At 47.1% G+C, this 13,907-nt stretch overlaps 1 protein-coding gene across 3 annotated transcripts in view; it reads left to right on the top strand.

Annotated features, from left to right (window-relative positions):
- PKNOX2 (PBX/knotted 1 homeobox 2) overlaps positions 1–13,907 on the top strand; it is a 186,486-nt gene that overhangs the window by 82,096 nt on the left and 90,483 nt on the right. The window contains exons 2-3 of one of the 3 annotated variants that reach the window (XM_058544883.1): positions 8,593–8,699; positions 9,359–9,431. The exons of 1 other annotated variant lie outside the window; for it this stretch is intronic. The gene's annotated coding sequence lies outside the window, so the exon portion shown is untranslated. The remainder of the gene's footprint in view (positions 1–8,592; positions 8,700–9,358; positions 9,432–13,907) is intronic. One more of the 3 variants, XM_058544884.1, reaches the window with a different exon arrangement.

The raw sequence follows: 13,907 nt of genomic DNA, 5'->3' as shown, positions 1-13,907 counted from the left end.
GGAAACAGGGCCCTGAGAAGGGCAGGGAGGCACAGAGAGATTAATTTCTTCAATGTCCTGCTTCCTGTGTGTTCCTTAATGACTGAAGTTTACATGTATGGGGAAAATCTCAATTTTCCCTGGAAGGCATGGAAGGGAAAACTCAGAGCCATCAGACTGTTTTGCAAGTGGGCACTGTATTGATCCGACCAGGAATCCTTTGGCTTCTTACAGGGTGTGTGGCCAACATAGTGACCCTGAACTGGAATTTGTGCCTTTGCTTGTCTGTGACCATGTATCCGGGATTATTCGTGTGTGCGTACATGCCTGTGTGTGAGTGTGTGTTGTCGTCACTTCTATCTTTGTGACCATATGTAGATCAATGTGTGTTTCTTTAAAAAAAAATTATTTCTCATTTCCTGCATAAATCACTCCACGTAAAAGGCCCTCCGGAGCTCAGTTCCTAGCATCCTTTTTCAAAAAAGCAATATTATCGCAGCCTACTCCCAAAACTAGTCCCAGGAGAAGCTTTTCCTAGATTCTTTGTCAAATGAAATGTCACCAGCTCACCAAATGATGAAAAGAAGAATTCTTCTTGTTTATTTCCCAAGCGAGGCAGAGCAGAAGCAGCTCAGCCTCTGGGTCCTCCCCGTGGCTGGGCAGGCAGGCGGACAGGTAGGTGGGTGGGGGCAGGGGCACTGAGGAGGCCACCATAAAAGCTTGGATTCTGCTCTTTCACTTTGCCTCTTAACCGGCTTTGTGACTTTTGGCAAGTCACTTTTCTAAGCTCAGTACCCTCTTTTAAAAACAGGACTAATAACACCTACTTTATAGGGTTGTTGCAAGGATTAAATAATAAATTGGATAATATCATTCTTTGTACAAGAGATTGGCATGTTGTGTGTCATACATTCTACATATCCTCTGCTGAACATATCATTTATTTACTCCTTTATTCAATCAATATTTATTGAACACCTAATATGTTCAAAATACATATTTGGCTCTGCAGAGATATATAGGCTTGAGAGTCGGGTTAGGATTACATAATCCTAGTGGGGTAGACACACTGGCAAACAGACAATCACAATTTGGTGGGATAAGTGCTAAGAGAATTGTACATAGGATGCTCTAAGCTGCCAGACCATGCTTGTGGCAGCCGAGTGGAGGATGGAGTAGGCAGCAGGGAGACCAATTAGGAGGCTATCGCTGAGCTGAGGTGTGGAAAAGGAGATGCAGAGCAGGAATGTAGCTCACCCCACCCGGGGGCAAGAATGAATGATGAGCTTGTACAACATGCGTTGACCTTCTTTTGCTTCTGGAGGGAGCTCTGGGGCTGGGAAGACTGTCTCAGAACCCAGGGTCACTCAGCAGCCTGGTTGGGGGAGGGAACAGGGGCTCCAAGGCTGGCAGGTCTGCCGACTGGGGCAAGGAATGGTAGGGGAGGAGGAGGAGAAGGGACTGAGCCCAGCTGAGGGGAAAGGAGGGAGGGATACAGGCAGGGCTTTGCAGAGATTTTCAAAGGGCTTCTGATGGGGCTGAAGGTTGCCCCAAGAAAGGTAATCCTGATGGGAAAGTTAAGTGACTTCTCTAAGTTTAGGGCTGGGCTTAGTTGAGTTGAGGGACATTTGCTTTCCATGATGGATTCCCAATCACCAGTCTCTAATTTGTGTCTGGTCAAATTCTGCCTCACGTTTCTTGACTGCTTTTGGCATTCCTGTTCGTCCATTCATTCCCTCATTTAATAAACACACATTGAGCCTGATGCTAGTCCAGAGCTGGAAGCACATAGGTGAGGAACACCTTGCTCAGGAAGCTCAGAGCTTAAAGGGAGCGACACCTATAGGAACACATAGTAATAATTTAGTGAGATACAGCCTGGAGTTCATGGCTAAGAACTTGGGACTTTATCTTATAAGAGATATGATCTCAGTTATTAGGGAAGCAGAAAGGAGGGAACGACTTACCTTGTGTGGGGTAGGGTGGCATTGAGAGAAAACTTTACAGAGCTGAATCTTGAAGGATGAGTAGGATTTTGCCAAACAAGACCTAAACAAACTATTATTACTATCACTGTCATTAATGACAATAGTCACCATTTATTACAGGCTTAGTCTGTATCAGTGCTGAGTACTTTACTATCCGCTAAACACATCACATGTCTGATGTAATACTACAAAATCTTAATAAACATCCTGTGAGTTAGCTTAGTGTTCCCATTTGACAGAAATAGGAAAACCGAGACTTAGAGAGGTCCCATAGCCGGGCAGAGGGAGATGAAGGATTTGAATCCAAGTTCGTCTGACTTCAAAGCCTTTTTCCCTATGTTGTCTTTCCCACATTCACTTATTGATATTCGTGCGGGAGGCATATGAAATAATCCACAGTTTGGTCAAAAGCTCTCAATTCAGAAACACATTGAAATATAGAGATTTGTAATGCCTTTGGCAATGAGTAATATTAACCAAATTGGCACACTCTCAACTGAACTGACTAAGCATTGGTCTGAATTAGTATTCGCCAGTAGTGGTCCCTCTTCATGTGACAAGAATGACACTACTGATGATCTACATGGGCAAGGTGCTAACTCAGGTTTGTATGGAGGGCATCAGAGAAATAGAAGACACACGTCTTTTCCTCAAAAACTTATGATGCCATTGAGGAGATTTAGATCAACACAGAAAGCAGAAGTTCACAAAATAAAGTAAGATTAAGGGCCAGTGACAGGGTGGGGGTGCAAGAGGCTGCCTTCATTCTGCTGCAGAAGTTCAGAGAAAGGTAGGACGCGAGCTTGTCTTCGAGGGTTGACAGGACCTGGGTAGCAGAGAGGAAAGGGGTGCACAGGGCCCTCCAGAATGGCATGACAGCCTGAGCAAGGGGGCAGAGGGCTCAGACCTGGTGAGTGCTTGGCTGTGAGACTGTGGCACCTAGCGTGGCCGGAGAAAAGGCTCAGGTTTGAAAGGACCAGGGGATTAGGGAAGAGAGGTAGGTTTAGGTGGATTGCAGAGGACAAGAATGGAGGCTAAGAAATTTGGATTTTTGTCTTCTTAGGCCCTGACAAACCATTATAGATTTTTGAGCAGGGGAGAAACAGTATAAACAAGTCTGTAAATGATATTAGCTTCCAAGGAGGCCCTCTCTTCGCAGAGGATTGGAATCTAGTCTCTTTGAGATTGGCCTTGTTGCTCCAGTGAAATTTGAGACTTTTGCTGGGACAATTGAGTTCAATAACTGATCAAGAACAGTCAGAGAATATCACACTGTCAGGTCCAGCCTCTTGTTTACAGATGACAACAATGAAGATTGATGATGATGATGACAAAACAGAATTTAGAGATGTTGTCCAACATCACACAGCAAGCTTGTGGCAGAGCTGGAACCAGCTGCGGGCTTCCTTAGCTGGCTCATCCCAGCAGGGAGGTGGGAGGAGCATATAGATTGTCATGAGTGTCCGCCGTTGGGGAAATGCCTGAGGGTCCTGGCAGGCAAACCACACTTCCCTCGCTGCACTTGTGCAAGAAGAGGGCCTGGGGTGGGCTCGAGTGAGAACCGACTCCTTCAAGGCTCTTAGGTCAGTGGGAACAAAGACTTGGGTGTTTTTTGCTCCTGAGATAGATACCATGGTGGGAGCTTCCCCAGAGCGGACAGGGGACAGGCCTTTGGTTTGAGCTTCTGGCCAGAGATTCCGGAGGCTCAGTCTTCTTTCCTGTCCTATTCATTTGCAAAAAGTGTTGGCAAAACAGCCAAAGGTGTGCTCAGAGGGTGCCCTGGTGAAATGAATGTGGAGAGGCAGGGAGGGGCCTGATCAGAACTAAAAAGCTGGGGGTGGGGCCACTGCATTTTCTGCGGATTTTGTGGGGACAGAAGGAACTTACTCTTCAAGATGAAGCTCCTGCTTCCTTCTTTGTCCCCTGAAACAGCTGGGCCCTCAGGTCACACAGAGCCTGTGTCTTCCATCCATCTCTCCTCTCTCCATCTTTCTGTCTGCCTCCCGGCGTGTCACGCTGTCTGTCCATTGGGCCCAAGCCCAGCCTCAGGGTCAGGGCAGCAGTGTTAGCCTCTAGAGAAGAAGGACTTTGTAGACGACAAAAGGGAGGGTGGTGGGTGCTCTCTGGCCAAGATCTAAAAAGGCGCACTCAGGCTCTTCCTTCAGGGCAAGGCAGGCGCGAGTGTGGAGGGCAGTGCAGCTCACAGAGCTGCACTGGGATGGGAAGGGTGGCTGCCACCCTGGGTAGTCTCCTGCCCCCAACTCCAGCACATTCTCCTCAGCACTTTCTGTCAAAAAAGTCAGAGTCGCCCTCCTTATGCTCAGAGGAATAGCTGGCAGTGACGGAAAGGAGATTACAGGCTATATTTCTGCCTTGAAGCTTTCTCCAGGCTGTTGGGAACTACGTAGTCGTCAGTGCTGGGAAAGGAGAAATCTATGTATTTTGTAGCCCTGAAGTGGCGCCCCGTGTTGGGGCAAGCTGGTGTCACCTCAGACAGTCTGTCCTCTCTCAAGTGTGTATTTTATCAGTCCCTGACCGGGGAGCGTGGTTGGCTTCTCCTAATACTGGTGCGGTTCCTCTCTGAGGGGCTCCAGCTCTTCACTGCCGTCCTAGGGGTGGAGGGAGGGGACAGAGGTACAGCTAGAGCAGAAAGACAAAAAAGCATGTGGCTGCAGCGGGACATCAGGAGGGAGCTCCGGCCCCTCAGTGCCAGAAAGAACACAATTAGAAGTTGAGGCTTGGGCCGGCCTGGTGGCGCAAGCGGTTAAGTGCACGCGCTCCGCTGTGGCGGCCCGGGGTTCGCTGGTTCGGATCCTGGGCGCGTACAGACGCACTGCTTGGCAAGCCATGCTGTGGTGGTGTCCCATATAAAGTGGAGGATGGGCATGTATGTTAGCCCAGGGCCAGTCTTCCTCAGCAAAAAAAAAGAGGAGGATTGGCAGATGTTAGCACAGGGCTGATCTCCTCACAAATAAAAAGCAGCTGAGGCTGAAGGACACGCCAGGCAGGCAGGGCTTCCTCCTTCCACAGCCCTGACTGGACTCTGTCCCCCACCCTGCCCTGTGGGGTCTGGCAGAAAAGCAGGTGGTGAGGCCACCAGCCAGGAGCAGCATCATCCACACACTGTGGGGTACAGTTATTTCCTTACCATGTGGACTGTGAGCACCTCAAAGACAGGGAGAGCGTGTGTGAGTGTGTGTGCGCGCGCCTGCGCACATTTCACCTTTGTATGCCCAGGCCCCAGCACATGAGAGGTTCCTAATACATGGAGACTAAATTGAACCAATTTGCACCTGCCCAGAAGAGGGGGGGAGGGAATAGTAAAAAGCTACCCAAGAACAGAGCTCTCATCTGCCAAGCAGGCCTGAGACACCTGAGAAATGAGGGGGTGGGGTGTGGCGCTGACGTCAGCAGAGCTCGCAGGAATGGCCCACCCCACAGTTCAGGACACACTCTCCTCTGCCTTCTCCTGTGGGGATCCCAGCACTTATTAGTGGGATGGTAAGAAACACAAGAGCAAAGAGAAGTGGGGAGGTTGGAAGAGCAAAATGTCTAGGGCCGGGAGACATGCCACTTGCTGGCTGTTTCCTTGGGCAAGCCCAGTGCTTGACTTTCCTAAGCCTCATTATCCACATCTATGAAACAGGAACACCCACCTGGCAAAGAAAACGGCCTCTCTCATACTGCAGAGAGCATGTAAATGGGTGCGGCCCTCCTGCAAGTCATTTGCAAAACTTCTTTACAATGAACATACCTTTGGATTTGGCAGCTCCACATCTAGAAACCTATCCTGAGACAATGATCAAGTCTGGATCAAAATTTTCCTATAACAATGGCCATTATTTATTTATAATAGCAAAAACGAAATAATCTAAACAACAAATGATAGAAATTTGGCTGAGTGATTATAGTACATCCATAAATGGAATGCCATATAGCCACTAAGATTATTGTATATATTTCCCTTATATGCAAAGGCATTTATGATATGCTGCTAAATATAAAAGGCTGGTTACAGAACAGTGTATATAGTATGATACTGTTTTCAAGAAAGAAGAGTTTTTCTCTACATATTAAGTGTGGTTGTCTTTGTATTGTAGGATTATAACTAACAACCTTTCTCCCTCTTATTTATCTATCTTGTACAATAAGCATATATTATTTTGTAAAGGTAATAAAAATTGAGTTATTAAAATATCAACTTCTAAACATTGTTTTAAGTGTTAAAGAAGATATTACATATGAAAGTACTTTGTAAACTGAAAAGTTATGCAGACATAAGACAGGGCCTCTGCCCATGAGGAGCTCACGGTTTAGAAAGAGATGAAAGATGTGACAGATAACTGTAGAGTGAAACGGAATGTGGCTGAGCTTTCAGAGAATGACAAACAGCACATTACGTGGAAACACAGAGGAGGTGAAATTACTTCTGGCTCTAGAGGAAAGATCCAGAATGTCTGAGTTGAACATTGAAGGATGGTTAGTGTCTGGTCAGGTAGAAATATAGAACTGGGGCAGTGAGAGAAGTGGAAAGTTGTGGGACAGGTTTGGGGAATGGAAAGTGGTTGTGTTTGGATGGAGGGTAGACAGCCTGTGGGTGATGGGTTAAAGATGAGTCTAGAAAGGCAGTTAGCGGCCAGACTCCACCTGGTATAATGCAATCAGTGAGCGCTTGTTGGTGCCTTCTATGAGTCATGGAAAGAGTCATGGAAAATTCTGGACTAGGAGGTGACACGGCTGTAAGCCCATCAGGGGCAGTGGGTGCTCAATGCTGCGTTGGCAGTGTCTGCCTTGTACGAGGCCCCGGGTAGATGCAGAATGAAGCTGTCTGCTGGGAAGCTCAGTCTGGAGGCAGCTAACAGGCTGGAGGGGCTAACAGCAGGGATGAGGAGGGTCTTGGCGGGCATGGCCAGGGATGAGCGCCCTCTCTAGGTTGTGTCACTGGGGATGGAAAGGAGGGAAGACCATCTTCTCCCTGACTGGAAAGGGATGGGAAGTGAGGAGTGATGGGAGAGTGAAACTGAGCTGGGGTTCGGGGAGGGAGGAATCAGACGTGTCTCCCAGGTTTGCTGCCTGAGGGGCCCGAGAACTGGGAGTCATTCGCAGAATTCAGACAGGGCCATGTGGAGGAGGAGCAGGCTGGAGCAGGTGTTGGGGGAGTGGGACAAGTAATGTGGTGCTCACCACACGTTCTCTCTTGGTTGGGTCCCATCCCTTGGGCCCCTCTGTGTGGCTGCCCCAGGGCAGGCAACAGCCAGAGGGCCCTGAGCCTCTTGCTGCTTTCAATGGGTCTCTATCCCTCAGTTCCTCTTGGGAGGAGTCTGGAATGTAGGGAGGAGGGTTTTTTTCAACCCAGAGAGCTTTTGTTAATGGAAATTCATTTATCAGCCTGCCCACTCTTGGAGCTTCTCTCAGCTCATCCCATCCTATCTCCTGCAGCTCCAGCTTTCTCCTGCAGCTGGGAATTTATGCCCCTTCAGGATCCCGGATGCTGTATCTCTGCCACCCTCACCTCCCAGCAGTGTGCACGTGCGCACACACACACACACTCATACCCAAAGGAAGGCAGGAAAGTCTCGTTCAGGCAAATGTCTACATTTCCATTTCCCCATTGCAGCTCCCAGCCGGGCCACTGTTTAGCTCCTCCTGTTGTCATGTCACCAGTTAATTACATTCTTTACTGAGGTGCAAATGTGTTTTTACAGGGAGACTAAGATGGTGTTAACTAGGAAGGAACTGTGAATGTTAAGGATGCATTTCCCTCTTGTGTAGGGCTGCAGCTTTTGACTGGAGATGATCCCCAATGCTGCCCTGAAAATGTAGCCCAGGCTTGGAGCAGCCGCCTCCACCCCCATCCCATGACCCTTCCATCCTGGCCCCGAGAACCTGACCCACACGGAGAAATTAATATGAATGTCTGGAAGTGTCAGGCCAGGCCTTATAATAGCACTGACCACCAAGCTCAATTTCTAGACACCTTGGTCCATCTCAAATATTGAGAAACAAAATTAATTCACTTTAATCTAAAAGTAAATAGAGAAGTGGTGCAGCCAAAGCCGCCTTTAGGCCAAGGCTGTCCTTCCCTACTAATTTCTGCTTTGGGTTTGTTGCTTTCTTGACTCTTGCTCCCCGCTGCCTGTAGGCACCCTCCTTTCCACCCCATCTGTGTCTCCCCAGACCCCCAGCTAAAGCCTGCCACTGGGAAAGGATCTGGAACTCATTCGCCCACCTGACAAGGTTGCAACTGCTACCCTTCCTCTGAGTTCCATACAGTTTAAAAGAAGAAGCCAGCTGTGGCCTACACAGGGCCCGGAAATCACTGAGACCTGCCCACACTGGAGGGGAGAGAGGGCCGCATGTATGCCTGTTGTCAAGGTGACAACAGGGCACTTCCAACTATGACAAGGGTGTGGGCTCTAAAATGGCTCGGTGGGCCTGAGTGGCCACACCAAGGACAGAGAGGTGAAAGGTAAACATGGGGGCCAGGTCTGTAGAGCAAATGAAATAGATCCCTGATCCGCAGCCTAGGGAGGAGGGGCCGGTGCACAGAGCCCGCGTCCCCTTGTTCTGGATCACCCTGTGCCTTAGCCTTCCCTTCTGAGAGCTGCTCTGCCCTTTTTCGCAGGTGATTTGGCTCTAGCTGACAGGAAGAATTTCTGGCCCAGCTGGAAGTGAGAAGAGGGAGTGAGTCTCCTGAGGGCCATCCTAGAGGCTGCCAGGATCACCCGAACAGTAAGAAATGCTTCTTCCTGCCTTAACACATAGTTAAACCCTCCAGGCAGATTATCTTTCTTCTGAAAACCTTGAGAAGCAGCCCATAACTTAGCCGACACTTAGCATATCCAACCTTAGGAAACACATCACTGCATTATTTTTTCATGTCTTTCCTCCTTAGCTCCTTGAGGACAGGATGAGGGCTATGCCTTGTCCCTGGATAGCTCTCTTTTCTTCTACTTACTCTGTGAACAATGAATTGTTGTTGATACAGATGGGTAGGCTGTTGCTTACATCCACGGTGACGAGAACATTTGTACAACCCTCTGAAACAAGCTTATCGCCTAAGGATTACCAAGGGGTATTTGTTAAAAATGCAGTTCCTGGACCTCCCACCAGAGTCTGACTCTGTGAGTCCGGGTTAAGACCAGGAATCTGCACCCCAAGTGTTTCGATGAACACAGAAGAAACTGCATCCCAGGTGTTTCTGACGAACTCTGAGAAATTGTTCTTTAGAATGTGTACAGCACTTTGAATAGAGAATCTCATTTAATCCTCTTATCAGATAGAGTTTTTAAAATCCCTCTAAGTAACTTCATGATCTTGAAGACCTAAGTACCAGTATAGGCAGGGATTTAGAAATCCAGTTATCCAGAACAACCCTTTTTTCTTTGCAGTATGCCATGATAAGGGCTGGATCTGTTGTGGTGAGATTGGGCCCCAACTCCAAAGGACCCTGCCCAGGATTTTGTAAGTTTCCCTGATGTCTTAGGGCCACCTTGACCTTACAATTCATCGGCCTTCATTTTAGGGGCGGTAATCATTGCCAAATTCCTAATCATTGCCAGATTCCTCAAAATAGCTGGTTTCTCTGGAGAGAGGGAGAGTTAACCAGAAAGGTGACTGTTCCTGGGCCAGCTCCCAAGTATGTAGTTAGTAAAGCCACGGATGTTCAAGGGGACCACGTGCCTGGGAGTGGCCGAACTGGCCAGCCATGCTGTCCTGCTACCTCTGCCATCTGGCCGCTTGGGGAGCTCTGTGTTTTAGGTGCATTAAGGGGTGGGGAGCATGTTAGAGCATGCTGTGGCTCCTAGAGGTGTAAGCCAGAGAAAAGGGCATAACTAGGGGGGGTCAAGTCTTCACCCCAACTGTGGGTTGGGTGATGCCCATTCCGGGACAGGTTGACAATCTTTTCAACAACCTTTGGAGCCTGAGCACGCACTGATATCGAAGGGAGTTCACTGCAGTCAAGGCCTGCGGTGAGGGCTTGAAGAAGATGGGAGTGGTAAAAAAGTGTGAAAAAGGCCAAGGGGCAGAGTCTCCTGGTGAACAGTGTGGACGGGTGTTGTTGCCCAAGTCCAGTGGCCTGCTCCGGGACTGGCACTTGAACTGAGCTTTTTCAGGTGACCTAGCCAGCAGAGTGCCTCTTTCTCTCCAGGCCGAGGATGCGGGTGCTGGAGTCCAAGCACTGTCTCCCAGACAGTGCCTGGGAGAATGGAGGTGCCCCTGCCCTCCCTATGTAGTAGATTATGGGGAAGGAAGAAAATGGGTTGACGGACTGCTAACTCCTGCTGTGGGCTGTGTCTTTCTGTAGAACAGAAGGCTTCCATGGATGAGATAGAGTTCACCTCAAATATCACCCCAACCTTCCCCCTCACTCCCCCAAAACACAGACATACACACACCCACTGACCACCGAACTATCTTGCCAAGTGAGTGCCAGTCTGGTCTGTTCTGGGGACTAAATACAGTTGACACTGTTGCCTAGATGGGTGCAATTGGCAAGGACAATTTTTGCAGCTAATGCTGGAAGTGTGGCAATCAGAGAAGCCGCCAGCTGTCTCACTTAAATTCTTAGCTCTCTCGCTCTCTTTTTTTTTTAAATCGTTTTGCTTACATAATCCACCCCCTTTTTATTTTCTAATTCTCTCCTTGCAAAGCTGGCACCAGAGGGGAAGGGCTGGGGTGGAGGGGGTAGCAATTACACATCAGTTTGGGGAGCATTTACATTTTGCAATTACAATTTAAAAATAAGCCTCCTTAATGATCTCCACGTGTCAACGACAAACCCTAACTGACATACATACTCTCCTGGGCCTGCCTGCCTCTGCCTGAAGTCAGAGGCTCCGCAGAGGCAGAGGCACCTAGGGAGACACGAGGGAGGCCGGGGCAGCATCTGAGGGGCAGCAAGAGCAGTCAGGGTGCCCTTGAGTTTGGTGGAGGACAGGTATGAAGCTGAGCACCTAGAAACCAAGAATTCGGGCCTCTAGCTCCTCTCCTCCTCCCTGCGTTTGTGTTCCATCCTAGCCTGTCTCCTTCCAGCCCTGACACAGTATGGCTCTGTGTCCTCAGGCGGCAGTGTCAGTGCTAGAGCTGTGAAGAAGGGAGCCTCAGCTGCTGATATCCTCCTAGATGGGAATTTTCAGAGTCCTGTTGGGCAAACGTAAATCCTAGTCCCCAAGAGCCAGCCAGTGTGCCTGGATGTTTGTGGACTGGGGAGAGGGGCTGATTCCATATGCAGGGTTCAGGAAGGGAAACAAGATTGTTGTGTCCCAATTTGGGAAAGACGTTACTCCTCCTGTAACTAGTTAACACATTTATTGAAGCCCTCCGATTCCTTGGGCAGGGACTCTGGAACCAGACCAACCCAAACTCAGATTCTAGCTCTGCTATTTGCTGGCTGTGGGATTTGGGGCAGGTTAAGTAACTTAAGTTTTTTAACCATCATTGTCTTTATGCAATTAGGATAATCACATTTACCTTATAAGGCTTCTGTGAGGATTAAGTAAGATAACATACTAGAAAGCATCTCACACAATGTCTGACACATGGTAAATGCTCAGTAAACATCAGTGCCTCTCCAAGCCCCTCCGCGGTGGCCCCGACATGCTTCCTCCTCCCATGTTAAAGCTGCTTCCTTCCAGCTACCGCGGACACTAAGGAAGCGTGATCTAGTCTGATTTCTCCAGGTCTCCCCTCAAAGTCAAGACATCTGCACCAACAGCAGCCCCTGAAATGGGCCCCCACCTGCCTCACACACACCCCCACTACTTCCCCATGGGATTCTCTGTGGGGCCTTGGCATCAGGCCTCCGTTCCAGCCTTCAACTTCTCGTGGGCTCCTATCCTGACTCTGGCTTTTAACAAGGCCATTTCTCTCTTTTCTGGACACTAATTCAATGGAGTGACCTTTTATCCAGCCTCACATATGTTCTTTACCTATGAAATCAGGGGGCTGGACCAAGAGCTCTCTGAGGTGCCTTTCAGCCTCGACACCTGTAATTCTCACGTTGTCTCCCCACTTGGCTTCTCTCCACCAGGTATTTATGTGTAAAGCTTTCATCCCCTGAGCAGCTTCACGCAGGCCAGTCTTTGGGCTGATCACTCACAGTCAAGAACTTAGCATTTGTTACTTGAAACATACACAAAACAGGTCTCTCCTACTGCAAAAAGAGATACTGATCTTACAAAAGTCTGAGACAGGGAAGATGTTCCAGGAGCAGGACACTTGGCATAGGGCAGAGAACACAGGCAGGGACTGCATTTTATTGGTTTGAGTGTTTTGTTGAACACAGTTAAATACTATGTTTTCAATACTGTGCTAAAAACTTACTTTGTTAACCTAGGTTATATAATGGACAGCTTTCCAGGTCAAAATAAATAGATCTACTCCATTATTTTTAACTGCCACATAGTATTCTCTTATATAGATATTTCATTATTTATTTTAGTTACTTTTTAAATTAGAAGTAAAGAATGTACCTGAGGAAAAAGTACATAGTGTACAAGATATAAAATAAAAAGTGTCCCTTCTCTCCCCCACCTCTGCCCACAAGGTTCATGATCCAAAGTCAACCACATTGAACACTCTCTGATTTTAGTTGTTTGGTAGCCAATATTTATTATCTTACATAATATACTTAAGTTCCTCTTTCTTAATTTATGTATTTATCTATCAACTCCCTGCTATGAAAGCTGGGGAAATTAGCACACATCCTCCCCTTCCAATTTGTATTAGTTTGACAATTTTTATCAAACTATGTTTGATATTATCTATTCTAATATATAGTATTGTATATAATGTATATATGGTATGGTATATATTATATAGTACATAGTATTATATATAATATATTATATAGTACATAGTATTATATATTATATATTTTTTATTTTATAAAATAAAATTTTATAAAATAAAAATTTAATACATTATATTATATAATATATTATACTATATATTACATATTACTGAGTATACTAGTAGTATATTTACTATCTTTATGTTAAGATTTAGAAGATTTATATTCTGTTATATATCTGTAGTTACCTCTGCATTCTGACTATAGGTTGATTATACGATAAAATGTTATTCAACCACAGAACTAAACAGTATGATTTGGCCATGTCATTACAACTTGGCTGCTGCCTAGAATCTTCCAGAGCTCTGGGGGTAATGGGCTGCCCCTCCTTCCCTCCAGCTGTCTTCCCTCCCTTTGAGTCACACTGGGCTGTTCGTTTGTCTTGTGACTATGTTGTTCTCTTCCTCTGACTTCGTTGTTTTGCTGGAATACTACCTCTAGTTATTTTTATATTGATGGGAGGGAAATAAATGAGTTCTTCCATGTTCAAAACAGACTTTATCTTGTCTTCAAACTTGATTGAGAATCTGATCGAGCTCAGAATCCCAGTTCAAAATCTTTTTCTCTTACATCTCGAAGATGTTGCTCCACCATCCTCTTATTTCCAATCTTGCAATGAGAATTTATGGAAACTCGTAGTTTTCTTTTTAAGTTCTGAAATTTTACCACCATGTCTTGAGGCTTGAGGTTTGGTTTGCTCCCTTTTTCCTTTGTTACTCGTATTCAGCCCTTGGGATCCCTTTATTTTATTTTATTTTTTTGCTGAGGAAGATTCGCCTGAGCTAACATCTGTTGCCAGTCTTCCTCTTTCTGTATGTGTGCCGCCACCACAGCATGGCCACTGACAGATGAGCGGTGTAGGTCCATGCCCGGGAACAGAACCCAGGCTGCCAAAGTGGAGCATGCCAAACTTAACCACTAGCCCTGGTGACCTAGTGGTCACCTAGTGGGATCCTTTTAAATCTGAAGTCACCTGTCTTGCTTCAGCTTTGGGAAATTTCCTTCTCATTATTTCTTTATTTATTCTGCTCAATTGTCTCTGTTTCCTTCTTCTGGAACTTCCACGGCCAGCACAGGACCTGGCA

Source organism: Diceros bicornis, chromosome 7 (assembly GCF_020826845.1).
Source record: "Diceros bicornis minor isolate mBicDic1 chromosome 7, mDicBic1.mat.cur, whole genome shotgun sequence".
In the NCBI taxonomy this organism is placed as follows: Eukaryota; Metazoa; Chordata; class Mammalia; order Perissodactyla; family Rhinocerotidae; genus Diceros; species Diceros bicornis.
This window is presented reverse-complemented; position numbering and strand designations above follow the sequence as displayed.